General features: G+C 47.8%; 1 protein-coding gene across 5 annotated transcripts in view; it reads right to left on the bottom strand.

The window, feature by feature from the left end:
• ANKRD6 (ankyrin repeat domain 6) overlaps window positions 1-19,812 on the bottom strand; it is a 116,833-nt gene that overhangs the window by 35,093 nt on the left and 61,928 nt on the right. Inside the window, exon 2 of one of the 5 annotated variants that reach the window (XM_035559537.2) lies at window positions 12,778-12,933. The gene's annotated coding sequence lies outside the window, so the exon portion shown is untranslated. Of the gene's footprint in view, window positions 1-2,225; window positions 2,589-3,247; window positions 3,445-12,777; window positions 12,934-19,812 lie in introns of those variants that run through there. The other 4 variants (XM_050709941.1, XM_050709940.1, XM_050709943.1 and 1 more) reach the window with 4 other exon arrangements.

Below are 19,812 nucleotides of genomic sequence, written 5' to 3'. Positions count from 1 at the left end.
GTTACCTACCTCGACTGCTAACAGCACCGTTTCGGCCAAGGGAACACGGATGCGTTACAGCTATGGGCTGGGGATATAAATCCACAAATCTCTGCACTGGCAGGCCCGAGAGCAGGCAGCAATTAAAGGCAGCTGACTGCTCCCTCACTGGTACAAAATGCTTCACAGCCTCCTCTGAACCATCCCAAGGACACCTTTGGGAGGGATCTCAGCCTGCAATGGGGAAACGCCGATCTTTGCTGTCATCGAGAAACTGCGTTCCCATGGAGGTGCTGACATCGCGGCACGCTGGCCCCGGGAACAGTTCAGATTTAGCACTCTTCATGCAAACCAGGCAAGTGGCCGTGAGCAAGTTCTTCTTCCCTGGCTCCAACAACCTGTCCAAGCAACCAGCAGAGCTGAAAAGTGATGCTTCCCAAAAATTTATCCACTCTGAGCTTTAGGATCCTCCCAGTCTGGGAGGACTTCAGCTTTACCTTTACTTCAGCAGTATTTCACACCTTGGTATTTGATTGGTTCAGTACAGCAAAAACATTTTCAAGATAGCAGGTGCGTGCACAGATGATTTATCTTTCTCTCTCTCTTGAAATATCACTGCGCTGCTCTTTATCAGCTAATAGTATTACAGACTTCACTTAGTTTGCGGGTAAGAGGTACAGGGACTAGATGATCGTGGAGACGGTGCAACACAATGTCTTTCACACCTGTGCTCTCCTTTTGAATCCATCTCAAAACAGCAATAACGACAAGCTAGTACTCCTGCCTGGCTTGGCTGGCCCCCTAAACGGATTTGGTTGCCTCAGCCTAGCCGATCGCACACAGCCCCCCCCATAATCCCACCACTCACAGCACGGACGTTTTGCTTCTGGTTTCAGCAGGGAGAGCCTCACCTCATTCAATTTCCATCCTCATACTAGGAAGACAAATTTTTGATCAACAGCTCACCCCTGTTAAAACCACGTTGGTTAATTCGTAGATGACGGCAGCAGAATTAACCTGCACTCCTACGACAATTTGTCTTACTGAACCTTAGAACACACTTTATGAGCACTAACTCCTGTAACACCCTTCGAGGTGAGTATTGTGCTCACAAACATTACACCCATTTTACAGGAAGTGCTCTTTAAAGCACAGGGAAGTTGCTGTTTTCTCCAACGTTCATAGAAAAGTTATGTCAAAGCCAGGAAACAACTCCAGATAATTGCCTCTTGATTTGCAAGGACGAGCATGAGGTTCTGCTGTCTCCAGGGAAAGGATTCAGGTCAGCTTTTCTTTACCATCCCCTTGCTCGCTAGGTGCCAGCATGCCTGTAGCAACGTGGAAATAGCTGCACGTTTTTTCAGCAAACGGACGTGGTTTGGACACCCTGGCGTCGTATGAAAGATGGAAGAGAAGAAAAAAGCCCTCGTGTCCCTCAGCAGGGCCGTGCACAGCACACACCGCTCCTCCGGCACTGCGCGAGCCTGTGCCATGCTGTGCCTTTGTGTACAAGCCATGTGGAAAAGCCAAGAAATACAGATGGCCTGTAATTAAGAAGCTGATCTGTGAAAAGTAACGCAAGGCTAGATCTCACCTGCCTGAAGTATTTGCTTTCCAGTGACCAACGCAAGCTGCAGCCCCGCAATCTGGCCGCCCTGTTCCCTCCGTGGCTCTCCCCTGACATCCCAAAGCAGCGTCCCCACCACCCAGCTCTTCCCCTCCTTGCCCCCGAGACCAGCACGCCGTGCAGAAAGCCTCACATCAGTTATGTTCTCCGAGAGCTTCTCAGGCCGTGGAGTTGTTTGTTTCTGTGCCGGCGCCTGCCTGTGCCCTGGTGGTTTCTGAACGAACCGTGCAGTCACTGGTTTGCCCCCATCCTCACACCCAGCCTGGCCGCTCGGACGTCGGGCACAACGCACCGACAACCAGCCCTGTGCGTCCTGAAACACCTGCGGTCAGCCCCCGGTTGCTTTTCCCACCCCTTGTATTAAAGACAAATAAATCAGTAACATCATTGGCACCGAGAGGTTCTTAACATTCACTGCAGAAGGCTCAACGCAAACATTTTCCTGACACGCTGACATTTCTGATCAAATTTCAGATGCTCCTTACGTCTTGGCCGCACCACCAGCGACCCCAAACGTAGGCTAACACCCAGATGACTTGCGAGCGTGCAAAGTTTAGTGCTGCCAGGAAAGCGTCACGTTCACAGGCACGCAAAGGCAGGTGTTGGAAACTGTACTCACTTCCCAGTTCCATTTTTCTCTCTCTTGCTCCTTCCCGATCGCTGCAGTAAAAAATTCTCTCCCCGAGATGATCAGCCTGTCATGCCCTGCGAGCCTGAAGGGACCGCCTGGGAGAGCTCTGCTCTGTGATGTATTTTGCCTTCTTGCCTCTTCCACTGATCAGACCGTATATAAAAGCACACTAAGGAGTCGATTCAGCTACCAGTCCTACACGGACTTCCATCACGTTGCTTGAGCCTCCTGCAGTCGTGGGTCTCCTTTACAGCAGGGCAGTCGCGTTACAAGCCACGTCCCCGATCCTGGCTGGTTTACAGACGGATATTCACACAACAGGTCACGTTCCTGACTCTGGCTGCTTTGCACTTCCTCAGTTGCATGCACTTTCGATTATTTGCAACTCAGGAAAGCGTGGCTGCTCAGGATAGGAAGCCCAGACAACCCGGAGAGCAACTTTCCTTTTCTCCTGAGCTGGTAAGGAAAGAAGGTGGGTGATGGTGGCAGCGGGAGGGGGATGACTTTCTCGTTCTGACCAGTGACCCTCTCCCCGTGCAGGGTTTAAATCTCCACATGCCTCCGACACATGGAGCATCTTTTCTTGAATACATCTGCACAGGCAGCACAAGGCAGAAGGTAACAGATGCCCGCGTACTGCCAATAAAAGCTTGACTGCCCTTTCACACCCAGACAGCGCAAAATGAACCGACAACGTGATTACAGGCGCCGCACCACGTCCCTGCTGCCAGTGCCTAATGCCCAGAATTAAATCCCTCATTATCACCCCGAAGCACTGCTGCTTGTTCCATGCAGCAGACCACGGTCTTTTCCGTGCCAGGGATCCCAGCTGCCCTCCTGCCCCCCGTCCTTTTGGGAAGCACAGAACATGGAAATACTCAGACCTTTTGCCGAGGAACTGAGGAAGGAAAAAAAAAAAAAGAAAAAAGAAAAAAGGATTTTGCTTAAATATGTTTTAAAGTAAGAAGCAGCCCTCGCTGTGTTCCTTTGTTGAGGATCAGATCGCTTACCTGGGGCAGGTAGGGAAAGCAATACCTGTCCCCTGCGGGGACGCCAGCCAGGTGTGATGCCCACAGCTCCGGCCGGGCTCGGCGGGGCGATGCCTTCCGAGAGCACCATGGTCCCCGGGTCAGCGGGGCGCGACGAAGGACGCCCGGGCTGACATGGCAGATTAGTATTGCAGACCCACAGCGATGAGGCAACGTCTCCGGAGCGCGGGATCCGGCCGTATCGCCCCGGATCTCAGCGGCTCGATGAGTCAGGCGGCGCTACAGACGCTCCAGGAAACGTTTGGCTGCGAGCTGCACAACACCAGGCGGGCGTGCAGCCGGCTGCTCGGTGACGGGGTCGTAAAGCTCCAGCATCCCTCGTCTGCGAGCAGGGGGAAAATGCAGAACCTACGCGCACCTGCCCCCTGCATGGCTCCCTCCCCTCCTGCAGCTCTGTGAGGATGACGATCAGCCACGCAGCCTGCACGGGGTACCAAAAGTGCAGGAGCCGTGCTCCCGAAGGCTACGGGGAAGTCCGGCACGCAGCAAGCATCACAGACGCTGACAGGCTAGAGGACAGCCTCTCCTCAATTCACGGGAAGGGTGAAAAGGTTCCCCTCGCAGGAAGGAGGGGAAAAAGAAAGCTGAAAAACTCTGAAAGACTTAAGGCATAGAAGCTGATCGACTTCATAAAATCCCCTGTGCTAAATGGAAATCACACTGAGGGTGACCCGTGTTCTGGCATCGTAAGATCACCAAGTTCAGTCAGCATCTGAATAAATGAACACTTAGGTAGCTAACAAAAGGCTTCTGGTTGTATCCATTATCACTGTACCAAGGTACCAGATGAAATAAAAAAAAAAAAAGGGGGGGGGGACTCCTTTATTCTGCAAGGGACGCCAAATTCTCTTTTGCAGTTTATCTCCAGAAATTATGCTGAATATTTCAACCAAAGCTCTCATCACCTGGCAGCTTCACTTCATGCAATATAAATAACATCTGTTCTAAATTATTTTAGAATAGCCCAGTGTAAGTTACAGAGCCTGGCCATTTTTTAATGGGATGATACATAATAGTTACTGTTTTATAATAATCAGAAGTCTTGGTAAGAAAGCTTCTAAGAAAACTTCCTACATCGAATACTGCCCATGTCTCCCTTGCTCTGCTCAAGAGGAAAATGGGTTTCTTTCTTTAGTAATACCTAACAGCGTGTTACAATCTATAAAATGCTCTTTTTCTTGTCTACCTTCTCTGTGAAGTACCTTGTTGTATTTAACGCGACATAAACATGAATACTGTACTCAGGATACTAGTGTTAGCAAGGTGGATTATTGCTTTAAAAGAAAGAGCTTCCAGGAACCTAGCTCACTTTTTCACTTACTGCAGGATGCAGATATACCCTCCGATTCTCTCAGTTGACTTTCGGAGGTTTTTTCCAAGACCTGCAGCACTGCTTTCCTTTAAGTGATTTTTCTCCAACTCTCCCATGAATCCTGTCTAAACAGATCAGGAAAAATATATTTATTTTGCTAAAGGAAGGACTCTGCCTCTAACCCAATCCTGCCCCAAAAGAAAGTTAAAAAGGAGCCCAAGGTGTCATTATGAAAAACATAACAGCAGCAGCAACGTCTAGAAAACAGGAAAGAACTACCAACTGAAGAAAAATATAATTGTGATTCATACTTTTCAAGTACACCGACACTATTTTGGGGGGCTGGGCTGTATACTGATCAACGTTTTGAAACTGGGCACCTACACAAAACAATCTGGCAGCTTGCAGGTTGGCCTCTGCTGTTGTTTGCCACTGTTTTCACCGCATATTTTGAAATGGGATCACACCAAGTGAATTTATTCAGTTTTCACGTGTACAGCGGTGCGATTCCTCACCTTAAGAACTAGCACGGTCCGGGACATCTGAGAACGTTTCATGTGCTTTTTTCCACTTGCTGCTATTACTTACTGCCCGCAGCCAGCCTGGGTGGCCCACACGAGGGGACAACGAGCACGGCTTTCCCGACTGCTCGCGCCACTCTCCGCCGATTGAGGCTCTGTCTCCCTACCTCCTCCATCCTCAGCCTGGCTGAATGAGGACTCCCAGCTGCCTGGCAGCTCTCAGGCGATGCCTTGTTAGTGCCAAAAGCAACCGGCAAAGCTGCACCTGCTGTGCAGAGCGCGCTCGGAGACGCAGGCACACGGGGACCAGCGATGAAGACCACGGAGGCAGTTGCAAGTCATCGGTTACACATCGCTAAACTCCTTGTGTGAAGGCAATTGTTCTCCTTCCCCCCTCATTATCTCCCTTCCACGTAGCCCTGACCTTCGTTATCCGTCACGCAGGTTATATACGTAGCACTTTCTGCAGCTCCTAACGTGACACTTTTTCATTTTGCTTATCTCACTGAAGTGTCACAACTTTATTATTCTCCCCACCCTCTCTTTCAACACACGCACACGTCAAAAACATTCATTAAAAGCGAGATCAACTCTCAGCAAGCATCCCTCAGTATTTACATAACAAAACAATATCTATTGTTTGCTGCCACACAGCGTCTGCGCGCAAACACACATGGAAGAGAGGTCTCGGTGCCATTTGCATAAAAACACTTAGGAGGTCTTTCCAGCTCACTGCTGTTTAACAGAAGTGCTGGGGCTGAACCTTGGGAACGACGCAGGACACAGCTGTGCTCGTGGGAGAGCGGGGTTTTATATTATGCTCAGGCACAGTGGGACTTCTGGATGGGAGAACGGTTCCTCACCATCTCCTTCAGCATGGGAGCCACCTGGCAATCAATTAAAATGCCATACAAATCCCACCAAAGCTCACTGCAAGCCAGAAAGATGGTTTTAGAGACATCACGTTTCAAATCAGCCGTAGCACAGGCACTATCGGTCATTCGGTTTGGGGCCACCGCTGCCCTCATGCTGGTGTGGCACTGCAGCGGTCTGCTCCTCCTTGGGTTTGCTCTGGATGCTCCTCCTTGCAGCACGAGTGACCCTACACTCTCTCAGCCAGCATGTAACGGAAACCCAGGTGAATTTTGCACAAAGACGTGCTGGAAAATTTCAAGAAAAAAGTAATTGCTACGTTTACAGATTTTTCCAGGCCAGAAGGCACCATTATGTTAATTTAATGCCAGCACCAAGCCACAAACTTCTGTTTGAAGACCCTACCTTTTATAAGCATGAGTAAAGACGCGCGGCCAGGCAGCCATCAGAAAACGCTCTTGACAGGATGGGAAAGAAGAAAACACACGTTTACCAGCTTCAAAATATTTTCCAGCTGACCAGAGAGCATTGGAGATGTTCTTTCTCTTCAAGCAAAACATGACTGAGGAGCTGCCAGCAGCGCTGATGCAGTCCCTCCCGTGCAATCCCTGCAGATGCCTTGGGAGGACACAACGAACTGGCTGAGCGGTGCTCCCCGTGCAGCTCTGAATCATGGAGAGACCACGAGTACGGTCTGAGGTGTTGTTATATTAACACGGTTCCTCAACATTGCTACGTGTCTGGCATGCGTGCAAGAGTCTGGCAGGCAGTGGGAGCCAGTTAACAGCTCTGTAAGGTGTAAGCTGAAAGTCTGAGGCCGCAGTCCTACGGATGGGGGGTCCAGGGTGGGAGAGAGATGCAGCAAACGTGTGGGTAGAAGGGCTGCGTGTCTCCACTGTAACTCACAGAGCAGTGTTTGCACCTGTTACTGTGCGCTCTTACCGTCAAGAGAAGATAACTTTTCCAGCTGCATCCCACCACGGGGTACTGGAACTGCAAGAGGAAGTTCAGGGATCTGGCACACCCTGGAAAATTGGGCAAGAGAAAACGAACGCCGGCGGGGAAGTGAAAGCGGAGGTCATGCACTGCTGCGTGGGGCAGGGCACAGCTCTGCGAGTCAGCGCAGCTCCCACTGCCAAACCCATGAGCTGATTCTCCAACGTCTCTGCCAAGAAGCTGTCTGCAACACCTGAGCAAAACCAGTGTGGATGGGTTAAAACTAGCTGCACACAATTCAAGTGAAGCTCTGCTTCAGGGTAGACACCAGACCTGCTGAACATACCAGAGGGGTTCTTTTCTCTAGCCTAAGAAGGCTTGACAGAGGCCTGGAAACAGCCACCAAAAACTGGGAAGTAAATTAAAAGCATCTCTGGTGAGATCCTGATAGGAGAGTGTCTTTATTGACTGCAAAGCCTGCTGAAAAGGTGGGGATTTTAGGGACTTTATCCCACCTTTTCCAATTTGTAAGTTTAGCTCAAAGGTAGCAAATAGTCTCTCATTTTGTGAATGAAGCTGCCATGCTGGGCACTCCTCACGGCGCTTGGTATTTTTGGTTACACTGCAGCACCAGAAGGGGGTGAAGCTTTCCTCTTTGGACCACAAGCTCATTTCCACGCCAGGTTAGCAGCTGTTGAGAGTCAGCTAGCCAAAACTGCTGCTTCATGACTGTGCAGGATGCTCGATGACGCGAACGGAAGGTCTCTGCTTCTGACTGTAGTGCAAAGATGTTGATAGATGACAAATAATTGCAACGTGTATTAAGTGATACACTTGTCAGCAGACTCACCAAATAGATTGGACTGCCATAAAATTTTTTAGATGTGGAAATACGTAACGGCACAGAAACAAGGGCAATAAACAGAGATTTCAAGGCTGCAATACTGTCAGCCTTGTACCCCAGACAATTACTGCACCCAGTTAACTCCTTTCCCCATAAAACACTTCATTTTTACCAAAATGAACCCTAATCTCTTTCTGCCGTATTTATTAATATCTTACTGTCATAGTTTCCATTAAAGATGCACGGAAGGTCACTGTTCATGGACGGAAGTCCCTATTCCTCTACCATCTTTCATTTCCTTCATTGCTTTTTATTCTAGATTAAAACACAGCAAAGTTATTTCGTCCTTTCCTGCTAGATCACTTTCTCCAGCCCTCTGCTACATTTGCTCTGTGGCTTGTTACTCAAAACCACACACAAGATTTGCAGAGGACTCTCCAGTTAATAATTCCCCTGGTGTCTTCCACAGCACCGTTTCCACATCCCAGAGACCCAAAGCCAGGCTTGTCTCTTCTTGCAACTGCATCATACAGATCGAATTCACTTCCCAGCCCACTCCAAACTCCCAGACCTTCTTCTGCAGCCAAATCAGTCATTCCCTACCGTGTAGGAAGTAGAGATCACTTCTTACAACCACATGAGCATAGCTCTTGGCACCCAACCCTGCAGAAGTTCACCCTCTTGATACGGGAAGAAGCGAGGCGAAATCCCTGCAGATTTTCTCTCCTTCTCAAGTACCTGCTCCACCCTCCTGCACAGCTGAAGGCTAACTTCTCTTCCACCACCCAATCTGTGACCGAACAGGTAAACACCGCTTCTATTTTTCAGAAAGAGGAGGCACCGAGAAAAACAAGTTTAATTAACTGTGAGGAGCCTGATGGCCCAATTTCAAGGCCCGTTTCTGGGTAGTTGTGCAAGCAGGAGGGACAGGAACAGTAATAACTTGCAAAGCCAAAACCCACAAAAGATTATCTACCTGGAACACACGCACCCTTTGTGTATGTTGCAAAAAACAAGACTGATTTATAAAAATCATGGTTTTAGAAAATAATGAATTTTGGAAAGGGTTACTTGCATCACAGCAGATTTTTTTTTTGCTGCCTTACTGTATGCTGCTATTAACTCTAAGATCTCTTAATGGTAATGGCATCGACGATCTCGTTTCCATGTTGGCTTGCAAAGGTGGTGGGAGGCAGCTGTGCAGGGGTTGGCCTGCTGGAAAACCTCTGGCAAGGCCAGAAGTTGCACTGGCAGTCACACGTTAAAGACGGAGGCTTTACTGGGAGAAAGACTCCTTAGGCACCGACAGTTTACTTCCCAGGTGGCACCCTCTCTCAAGTTAATGTCCGAAGGAAGCTCTGTAACTTACCACGGGGAAATCCTCCTCTGCTCGGGATGTACTTCACATTTTCAGACACCAACAAATGTGTTTGTGTTGCGGGTGAACAGAGAGTATTTTATTTGTGCAGACATCATCCTATCACCACGTACAGTACCCCTGATTTTAACGTTCACGTCAGTAAAATGAGTACTAAATATCCTCAGGGTTTGACCCTTTCATGTATAACATCCATCAAGGACAGTACATGCAGAACAAATGGTGAAGGATACGCCAGTATTATTTGCTTCATAAATCTCTTCATGAATTGTGAAAAATCAATCACTATGGGCTAAAAATATTTTCCTCCAAGAGGGTCATAAATCAATTCAGAAGTTTTCTGCAGATGTCTTGATTTCTCATCCAGTTGCTACACCTGAAGGGACTGCCGTGGAAAAGGTTAACGTTGCTCCTTTGAATGCTGGGTACTCTCTTGAACAGGTCCAAAAAATTGCATCATTGTCAGTGTCTTTTAAACAAACCACAGCTACCACGCATGAACCACCTCCAGAACGCCCAAGTTTGCCTTAGCTACTAATGCTCTGTAAACTCTAGCAACCAAAATCCCCTACAATTTCAGCAGCAAACACAGTACTAGAATGTCCGCATTACACAGATGAAGACTCACCACCAAGTGGAAACACATTCTGAAACAACGGCTGAACTGCACTATTAATTTTTCGTATAAAACACCGATGCCAATGAGTACTGCATTATTCCTGTTGCAATCAATGTAATAGATCTTACATATCTGCTCTGCTTCGCTGATAATTAGTGTAAGTAGGGCCATTACAAATTTTATGAATCAGGTGCCCTGACTGCTTGTATGATCTATCAAAGGCAGGTTTAATTGTCTTCACAGTCTAACCCAGCGCGGTAACACAAAAGCGTCACCAGGATAATACTGTTTCCTAATCACCTAGCCACGTTTTCACTGTTTTCTGGGGATTTGCTCTTGAGCAGATGTTTGGTACCCTTGCCAGGACCCCTGTACAACCCTGTGGTAACTACCGAGAAGGCTGGCAACAGCTCATAAGGGACAAACAGACAGTTCTACCTAATTGACCTATAGCCACTTGAAGCCACTGAAACGAATCACATGCTTAAAATTGTACACATGCTTATTGTTTTAAGGCTTACACCACAAGAAAAGGAAATTATTTCTTCATACAGAGAAGAGGAGAATATATAAAATAGCAGGGCGCGCAGTACACACAGAATAGTTTGCACCACAGACACACCAACTCATTAAACTTGCACTTCAAATGGTTTATCTCGGGATGAGATCAGGGAAGTTAAGAGATTTTCACCAGAGAGACTCAAACAGCAGGACAGCATCTCCAGCGTGAGCACACTCCTGCAGTACATCGCCCTGGAGCACACTCAAGGTTTTTTCTCAGCATTATTGGCATTCTTCTCTGTGGTTTCCCTGCTACCTTCTTTGTTGTCTTCTGCTTCTTTTCATACGTACAGAGCTCCAAAAGCAACATCCAGATGATGCCCACCACCCACCTAGGCAGTCTGGATCACTCTCATACTTTCCTTCCATCACCTCTTCTATAAAGGAAGGTTTCTCCAAATAGATGTAAGAAACAATCAGGTCCACTCCGGCTTCAGTGAAATTTGGAAAATCTTTACAAAAAGATTAAAAGCCAGAAATGTTCAGACTCCTCTCTGATCCATCCAAAAAACAGAGTCACATTTTTGTAAATTCTTATTTTATAGGTTGTATGGCATGGACTACACTTTTAAGACAGAAGCTCACATGCAAGTTTTACCATAGAGCTAAAATTTGTGTTTCAAAAATTCAGAAAGTTCAAAACTTATCACTTCCATTATATTAAATAATCTTCCTCCAGAGACAGTCATAGATTACTGCAGCTGAATCTCAGATTCATGACAACAGAAGAAAACAAAAAGACTGAGGAGCTTTTTGTCACCACCTCTGTCTGTTCTGATCACAGACAACAGAATACAAATTTTCAAGCCTCCCCAAAACTCAGAGGCACTCTAGACAACACTACAACACCAAACTTAAAGAGTTCACTGGGCAGACACCTACCACTGACTTTTCCAACTTTGGGCCAACAAAAGACATAATTCATGCCATCCTAAAGTATATTTCAACTGTCAGATGAATCACATTCTAAAATTACTTACCTCATTAAACATCATCTTGGATACAGCACTATAAACATCTCAAGCTAGATTAGATGAGTCCTCCCCACAATATCCGTGAGAAGCACTCAGCTTTCCGCAGTTTGCTAGAGGACTGTGCCTGCCCGACTGCACCATGACATCTCCTGCCAACAGTAAATCACTGTGATTTATTTAGAATTAAAACACTCACATTGGAATAAAATGTAAAAAACAACTGATGCAGAAAGTCTCAGCAAATCTCAGTAATGACTTGTCTTCGGCACGGACATTAGCAGTCACACCACGCTCTCAATGTTTCATTTGCTGAACCCTAAGCTGCTTCTGGAGCTGCTTCCACAAGCCCAGCTCATCCTCCAGCATCAAGGCTACCTTGCCAGGGCCTTACTTCCCAGAAACAATAAAACAGGTTAGCATGCGGAAAGCTCCCCCTTCTGCAGAAGCATGAAATGTCAGGCATAAAAAGTTAATAACCTATAATGTATATACCTCAGACAAACAGCTTGTCAAGCACTCCACAAAAGGAAGCTCCCTGTGCTGGGGAGCGTGAAGCCAGCCTCTGAACCTCACGTGTTTTTTTTCCCAGCCTGGCCCAGGCTGAGCACAGGTGATGAGTCTCCAGGGATGGTCTCCACAGGCAGACCTCTTTCGGCTGTGGAGGGGTAGGAGTGGTATCCAGGTCCAAACACATGGGCATGATCTGAAAACTGGAGTCTTTGCCCTCCAACCTCCCCAGCCACCTCTTCATACTCTGTAACATCCTGCTGAATAGGCAGTCCTTTGGGTCTGCAAGTTCACCTCTTACAGGCTAGGAGAGAGCTACAATCTAAGAATGTGCTTTGCAAAGGGTTTCAGAACATGCATTCACTACTCAAAATTAAAAAGTAACTGAAGATCACCGAGAAAACAGCAAACATCCCAAAGATATTTTCTGTCTTACTGCCATCAGAAACTTTGGTTGTTTGCCTGTGTCCTGGAGAAGGCAGCTCAGCTGTCTTCTAGCAGCACAGCTTCCCTACTGGAGCAGTGAACATGGCCCACTAAACATGACATCTCCTTTCCTGATACAGCTGCCTGGTTACTGTCCCACGGAGCCTTCATATCAGCCCCAGAGCTGCTCCCTCCCAGCTGACCTTTTTCCTTGACAAACCAGTTTTTCTCAGGTGCCTTCCTTAGGGAAATCCCATTTTGGTACAACACTTTATTTCACTAACGTTGAACCTCAGACATGCAATAGCAGGGGTGTAAACAGACAGCAGAGGCGGCAGCAAGGACTGCACGTTTCAAAGAACATAGCAATGTGACGTAAATACAGTAACTTGGCTCCTCGTGTAAAACTTGGAGCTCTTCTCATTCTGTTGTTTACCCAGGAACTTCAGTGCATTTCAAAATAAATTTCTGCATGGCATTACTTTTAAGCATTTTAGACAAAACATTAGAAAAAAAAAGTAGATTTGCTTTTTTACTCACTCTCAGGGATCTGTCTTCAGTTTTTTTCTGATGAACATTTTACAACTGTGTCTTTCAGGGCAGCCTCTGGCTGGGGATAAGAGAGATGCCAACTTCAGTCTTTTCCTGCGCTGACAGCAACAGCGAGTCTCTGCACCACGGTATGGCACACTGCTTCTGCATGAGGGGAAACACATAATAAATGGAGTGTCAAAGCAGACTGCGGAGTAAAGAAACTTAACACCAGTGCTTTCTGCAACATACGGCTGCCTGAATACACCTGGGCAAAAGCAGTCATTTCCTCCCGAAGTTTTCACAGGCACTTCCCACTACAAACAAGACAAGTTCAAACCACGGCTTGCCAGTTTGGTTCCCACTGACTGATCTTTGAAAACGCCAAGCAGTGAGAGCTGCATGATTACACAAGCAGGGAAAATGAGACAGACACCTTCGTAACTTCCCAGAAAGCGCGTGAGAAATGAAATCGGGAAAAGGACTCGTTCTGCTTCTCTTTGTCTCATACCATTCTCCATGACATTGTGCTGTCACCCCAGTTCAGATATCCCATTTCAGCCAGGGCACCTAGATGGAAGTGACTGAGCAGACTTTTTGCTGGCTACAGGAACTCATCAGGGGTATCTGCTGAGGTTTCCATTTTCAGCCTGTGATCCTTCCCTTGTTCTCTTTACATAAATACGTTTACTAGCTCCCCTTTCTTGCTGCTTTTTCTGCTTTCTTTGTTGCTATACCTGTCATTACATCCTTTCTGAAGTCTAACCTCCAGAGAGACTACCTTTTTAGCAGTATTTGTGAGCTGCTGGGAAAAAGAATAGATGAGAAAACTTACAGGCCTACACTGCCAAAGCAAACAGGTCTCTACTATCCCTAGGTGTATGGGTTTATGTGGCAAGGGCTTGGTAGCAGGGGGGCAGCAGGGGTGGCCTCTGTGAGCAGAGCCCAGCAGGTGCCCCATGTCAGATCAGAGCCAGCTCCAGCCGGCTCCGAAAGGGACCCGCTGCTGGCCAGAGCAAAGACAGGGAGTGATGTTGGGTGGGCCTCTGGGAGAGCAGATTGAAGGAAGGGAAAAAACCTGCTGCATGACAGCAGCTGGGAGAGAGGAGTGAGCACCAGCCCTGCAGACCCCAAGGTCACTGCAGGAGGGCAGGAGGTGCTCCAGGCGGGCAGCAGCAGTTCCCCTGCGGCCTGTGGAGAGGCCCCTGGTGGAGCAGGCTGTCCCCCTGCAGCCCATGGGTCCCACATGGAGCAGATCTCCACGCTGCAGCCCGTGGAGGAGCCCCCGGTGGAGCAGGTGGATGTGGCCTGGAGGAGGCTGCGGCCCATGGAGAGCCCCCGCAGGAGCAGGCCCCGGGCCGGAGCTGCAGCCCGTGGAGAGGAGCCCACGCAGGAGCAGGGGGTCTGGGGGGAGCTGCCACCCGTGGGGGACCCGTGCTGGAGCAGTTTGCTCCTGGGGGATGGACCCTGTGGTACGGAGCCGTGTGGGAGCAGTTCTTGAAGAGCTGCTGCCTGTGGGCAGCCCCCACAGGCTCAGTTCGGGCAGGACGGCATCCCGTGGGAGGGACCCCACGGGGAGCAGGGGCAGAGAGGGACCGTGAAGGAGCGGCGGGGCGAAGTGTTAGGGACCGACCGCAACCCCCATTCCCTGTTCCCCTGCACTGCTCAGGGGGAGGAGGTGGAAGAGGGTGGATGGGGGGAAGGTGTTTTTAGTTTGCTTTTAGCTTCTCACTGTTCTACTCTGCTAGAGATAGGCAATAAATTATATTAATCTCCTTATGCTGAGTCTGTTTTGCCCATGACGGTAATTGTTGAGCGATCTCCCTGTTCTTATCTCAACTCTTGAGCCCTTTCCATCGTATTTTCTCCCCCTTTCCCTTTGAGGAGGTGGAGTGAGAGAGCGGTTGTGGTGGAGCTCAGCTGCCCACCTGAGTAAAACCACCACAGTGGGTCATAAATTCAGTTCCTGAGGCAAGCAAACCTCAAACACCATCTGCTTGTGATGACACTCAGAACCTCCAAGAAGCTCAAGCAGACCCTCCTGCACACTCTGGCCCTGTCCTTCACAGGAAGGCATGCACACACACCGCTAGCACACATGCCAAATTTTCCTGGGGCAGGGAAAAGGAAGAAAACATGGTAGCCTGCGCTTTCTTCTAGCACTGATGCTTTGTGTCTTCACATACGCCCCTTCCTTCTGCTCTCTGCCAAGAGAAACTTGCCCCTTCTCCAACCACGACTTACAGGCTCAAGAGAACTGGGCACGGCTGGCTCCTCTGCTGGATCCCTTTGGGTTTCTGGGGGAGAGCTTTGCTGCTGCCCGCTCTGAGCAAGCTGGCACATGGGGTGGAAGGGCTGATGGCTCGCTGTGGTTTTCTGTCCCAGTGTGAACAGGCAGCACGGTTGCTTGCTACATGGCAGCTCCACAGATCTGTAAAGGACCACGTTGCAGCAGCTTCCCAAGGCAAAAGAGCAGCTGCCAAGCTGTCACTTCACCAAAAAGGAAATGGACTTTTCCTCTCCTCCTCAAATCCCTGAGGTGTAGGCAAAGGATCTGCCAGAGACTGGGCTGCTGTTAAAACACAGCATGCCATAAAGGTAAGCAATGTGCCCAGTTATCACCTCTAAACCTCAATGTCCATACTGAGGACTCCCCTTTTTGAAGCCCACTGCCATGCTACAGAAAGTCAAGCCCACAATCACAAACTTTCCCATCTCTTACACACACAGAGAGAAGTAGTATTTCATAGGGAAAACATATTGTGACATTAAAAGAGCAGGAATGAAGCCATTTTTATATGGCATGTCAGGCATCAGGGCAGCCAACACGACCGGGACAGCCTCCTCCACGGACAAACCATCCAGTTAGGTGAAACAGTCGCACAAACAAAGCCCAGCCCTGGTGCAGTTCCCTCAATGCCTTCAGCTAATGCTGATGGCCACAGTGGCATCTTCCTCATAAACTTCGTTTGCTCCCATACCAGCACTGCCTTTTTTCCCAACGGCACTTGCATTTCTGTGACTGCATGATGACCTGGACAGGGAAAGTGATCACACTTGAAAAATTCTGTGGTAAAGGAATTAAACAGTTAAGATTTTAAGACTAATCAAACTCCCTGAGCTGATCCACCCTGAGCTGTGCAAATAGCTGGAGAAGACAACACAAACGTGAAAATTACTAGGTGGGGCCCAGCAACAATGCAATGGCTTCTTTCAGTGACAGCTTACAGTGCTCATCCAGCTACAGCCTCATGCTGCCCAGGGGTCTACAGTGATCCAAGGGAGAGAAAAAAGATCTTCATATCTTCCTCCTATCGGTCACTCCTGCACAGAAGTAACCATCATGTGGCGAGGGCAGCCCCTACCTTAAAGAGATTGGCAAGTTCAAGAAACAGAGTTTAAAATCAGCCACCAGTTCTTCAGCGTGGCTGATTCCCTGGTGTGTTTTTAATCTTGCTCATCTGCAATGGGAATCATCAAAGAGTGCATCCAGCAGCAAATCCACCTCAGTGCGTAGGAAGGTCTGGTGCTGTAACCATATACAGCTATTTCAAGGAGTCACACTGAATTTAACACAAGTTCCCCTCAGTACCTTTTTTTTTTTTTTTTAAAAAAAAAAAGACAGCAAGGGAAAAGACAGCAGACCAAAAAAAAAAATCTGTTCTGCTCTGTTTCACATTAGCTATAGAAAAATCTATGACAGTTCACTAAGAAGCAGGATCAGTTGTGAAGTCTACTGGATTGAAAGTAAGAATTAATAGATCATGCTCCACCTGACACTCGCTTGTTTACACCTGGACTGGGCCAATCGCGATGTGAAATATCTGTCGTTCCAGAGTACATCCGAGCTCCAACCCAGTTACAAAAATCTCTCTTTTTTTAATTTATGTTTGATGCAGAGAACCGCTTTGATATCAGGAACACTTTCTGCAGAAGTACATACCAACCTTAAGGCAGAAATGGGCAAGGAGAACACTGTGTTCAAACCCTGTCACATTCCATACTCAAACACAGGCTGTTTTGATATAACATGGAGAAGACTCTTAAGAAGGCTTGATTTCCGTCTCCCTGCAGGCAGGGCTGTCCCCGGCATCTCACCACAGAACAGAGCCTGGCACCAGCCAGGAGAAGAGCAGCAGCTGCCCATGGGATGGCACCCCAGGCACTGCGGCAATGTGTCGGGAAGGACAGTCACCTCATCAGGATTTCTCCTCTACGCAGCTCTAAGTTTCAATCCCTGGTGCAGCTACCTGTTTGCCATCGATCAGCTGCAGCACTTCCATGACAAGCAGAAATAAATTACGCAACCAGTGTCTGAAGATGAGGACCCTATTGCTGATGGAGGGAAGTATGTATTAATGGAGCCACTGGAAACACTGGAATATAAGGGGAGGGGAGGACACCAAGGACTCAAAAAAAACAAACCTGAGGTAACTCCCAAAAGCGAAAAATTATATGCATTCCGTCACAACCTAAGTTTGTGCTTCATAAAAATTTTGTAAGAAGAAAAGCAATAGATTATCATTTGCTAGATTATCGTTTGCAAGATGTTGAGGCAGCCAGAACTAAACCTAAGTAAACCACGTCTTTATGCAGATACACTGAATACGAAGAACTATATTATAGCCCTGATCTTGCTAAGACTGAGAAGCATTGCCCACTATTCCAAGTTATTGCAGCCTTATGCAAAGAATGCTTTATTTATTATTATTTTTGCTGTAGGGCTGTAATACTGGAGCTGAAACAAGGTGAGAAGAAACTGCTACTCTGAAATTCAAGGAGCAAGAACTTCTTGCTGCCTCACACACTACCCCCCCCATCATAAGCTGGGGTAAGAAACAGTTACCCCGGGGTACCTGCAGCTCTCTCGAGAATACTGCTTATTTATCAGGTTAATTGCAGGAGTGCATGCACCCGTGACATCTTCATTTTGAGAATCTACACATGCCCTGACAAGCATAAAGAGAGCTGCTCCCCTGCCTCTTCTCACCAGTTTACTTTCTATACAGAAAGCTGAAGCTGGGCACTGAAGTATCGGGGCTGGTGATAGATGTAACACATTTTTTGGGAAACAAAAAAGCCTTAAAAACCACCCAAACCATGAAATTACTTATCTTAGGGCTTGTTTTTCCTCACCCACTTGCTCTTGGCAACTCTGAAAGAGTAATTGCTTTTCAATAGCTGGGGATTAAGAGTCTTAGTAACAACTGCAGGAGCACTTTGCTAAAGCTGGCATCAAATCTGGACGTGATTAGAGCAGCGTAGCGCAGAACAGCTTACCGGCGTGCCATTTAACAGTGGGGTGGGGAATCGGGAAGTACTCCATCGACAGGAGGGTGAAGAGCAGAGGTTGCCGCTGGATGATGCCTCGCTGAGATCACCAGAAGCCCTAAGTCCCCCATTTGCAGCAGACGGAGCAAATAGCTGGCATGTGATGCGTGGAAAGAGGCAAGCAGCCTTGACATCCAACATCGTGCCCGGCGGGACACGGGCTGCTGCCATGCCGAGAGCTGGCAGGCACCCAGGCAGCAATGCAGGGCTGGGCCGCAGAGCTCTGACTCAGAGAAGTCCACGTACCCAGCCTCGAGGATGATGTCCTGCAAGAGTGGGAATCAGCCCTGCTAACAACACCACGTTTCAGTCCTGAGGGCTTTTTGTTGTTGTTGTTATTCACAGTGATGAGAGTGAACCCCCACAGACCACAGGACAACAGAGCACACCACAAAGGAGTTCCTCGACACATTGCTGCAGCGCTGCCACCTTGGGAGCCTAAAAAAGGATGAATTTTGAAGTTACCTCAGTAAGACCCCTCCACCAACCCCTCAGTCTGGCACCAGAACAGTATGCGGGGATGGAAAAAGGAAGGTGCTCTCAGGTAATAACAGCTTAGACTTTGCACGTCAGATAAATTAATATATCAATTTCACAGTTGCTTGGCTAACTGCAGATTTCATGCACTTTTGCCAGCAGCTCTGGTAGGGTCTAAGAGGCTGGATCACAAAGAAAAAGGATGCCACGGCCAGGCTGCCACCCCTGTCTTTCTGGAGTCAATGTGACAGTGAACTGAGTTTTCCTTATAAATTAAGCTTCTGTTTCCCCCTACACCCACAGTGGCAGTGTAGTCAGCTTACACTGTTAACAAAAATAATTCTTCCATATTTTGATTAGGATGATGAGAGTTGATGACCAGTTCTTTGCCTTATATTCTAGCAAACAGAAATATAGTTAAAGAATTAGCTGCTTATTTGGGCGTGGTCAGGATGTACACTTGATGGCAGATGATCACCTGTTTGTGGGATGTTTAAATGACCAGCTTCTACTGAACAGGGTGCTCATCTTCTCAGACTGTGGAGAACAACCAGTTTTTGACTACAGGGCCGCCACACATTGCCTAGCATCTGACACAATTTTGGCTCTTCTATTGCTGACAAAAGAAACCAGCTGCATACCTTCTTTGGTTACGTGAGTCTGAGAAGGCCCCAAGGTTTGCGGCCCATCAGGGGATATCGAAGGACTAAGTCATTGCTCACACGTCAAGTACCAAACAACAGCTTTTATCAACACCGAGTCCCTATTTCTGTTGGGCTCAGCAAAGGCGTCCGTCTGTAACCAACAGGGAGAGCTGCATGCCAAACAGAACGGAAACCTTTGGCAGTATATTTCTGTAAGTGACAGCAGTCTGTGAGCTATCCATATAAACAGTGCAAATATTAGGGAGAGCACTATTAAAAGTTTCTATATCAAAGGCTGCTATCTTTTGTGACAAAGAATGTTGTGAGGCAGATTGTCTAGTGCGGGCAGCTGAAACTCACCTTGAGCAACCCTCTGTTGCTGAGAGCCCAGGAGGTTTCAGTGTTTGAGACCTCAGCTTTGCTCTTTCTACCAAATGTTTCTGACTTTATTGGAGGCAGAAGATCGAGGTTTTACTACCAGAAAAACAACATGTTAAGTAGAAATATTTTTCAAGAAAATGTTCTTAGATTTATTTGCTGCAGATATTAGAAAACAACAACAACAAAAAAAAAGGGAAGAATGAGCAAAATA

This window comes from Cygnus atratus, chromosome 3 (assembly GCF_013377495.2).
Source record: "Cygnus atratus isolate AKBS03 ecotype Queensland, Australia chromosome 3, CAtr_DNAZoo_HiC_assembly, whole genome shotgun sequence".
Classification (NCBI taxonomy): domain Eukaryota; kingdom Metazoa; phylum Chordata; class Aves; order Anseriformes; family Anatidae; genus Cygnus; species Cygnus atratus.
Note: the sequence above shows the minus strand (reverse complement) of the source record. Positions and strands in the feature narration are given on the sequence as shown.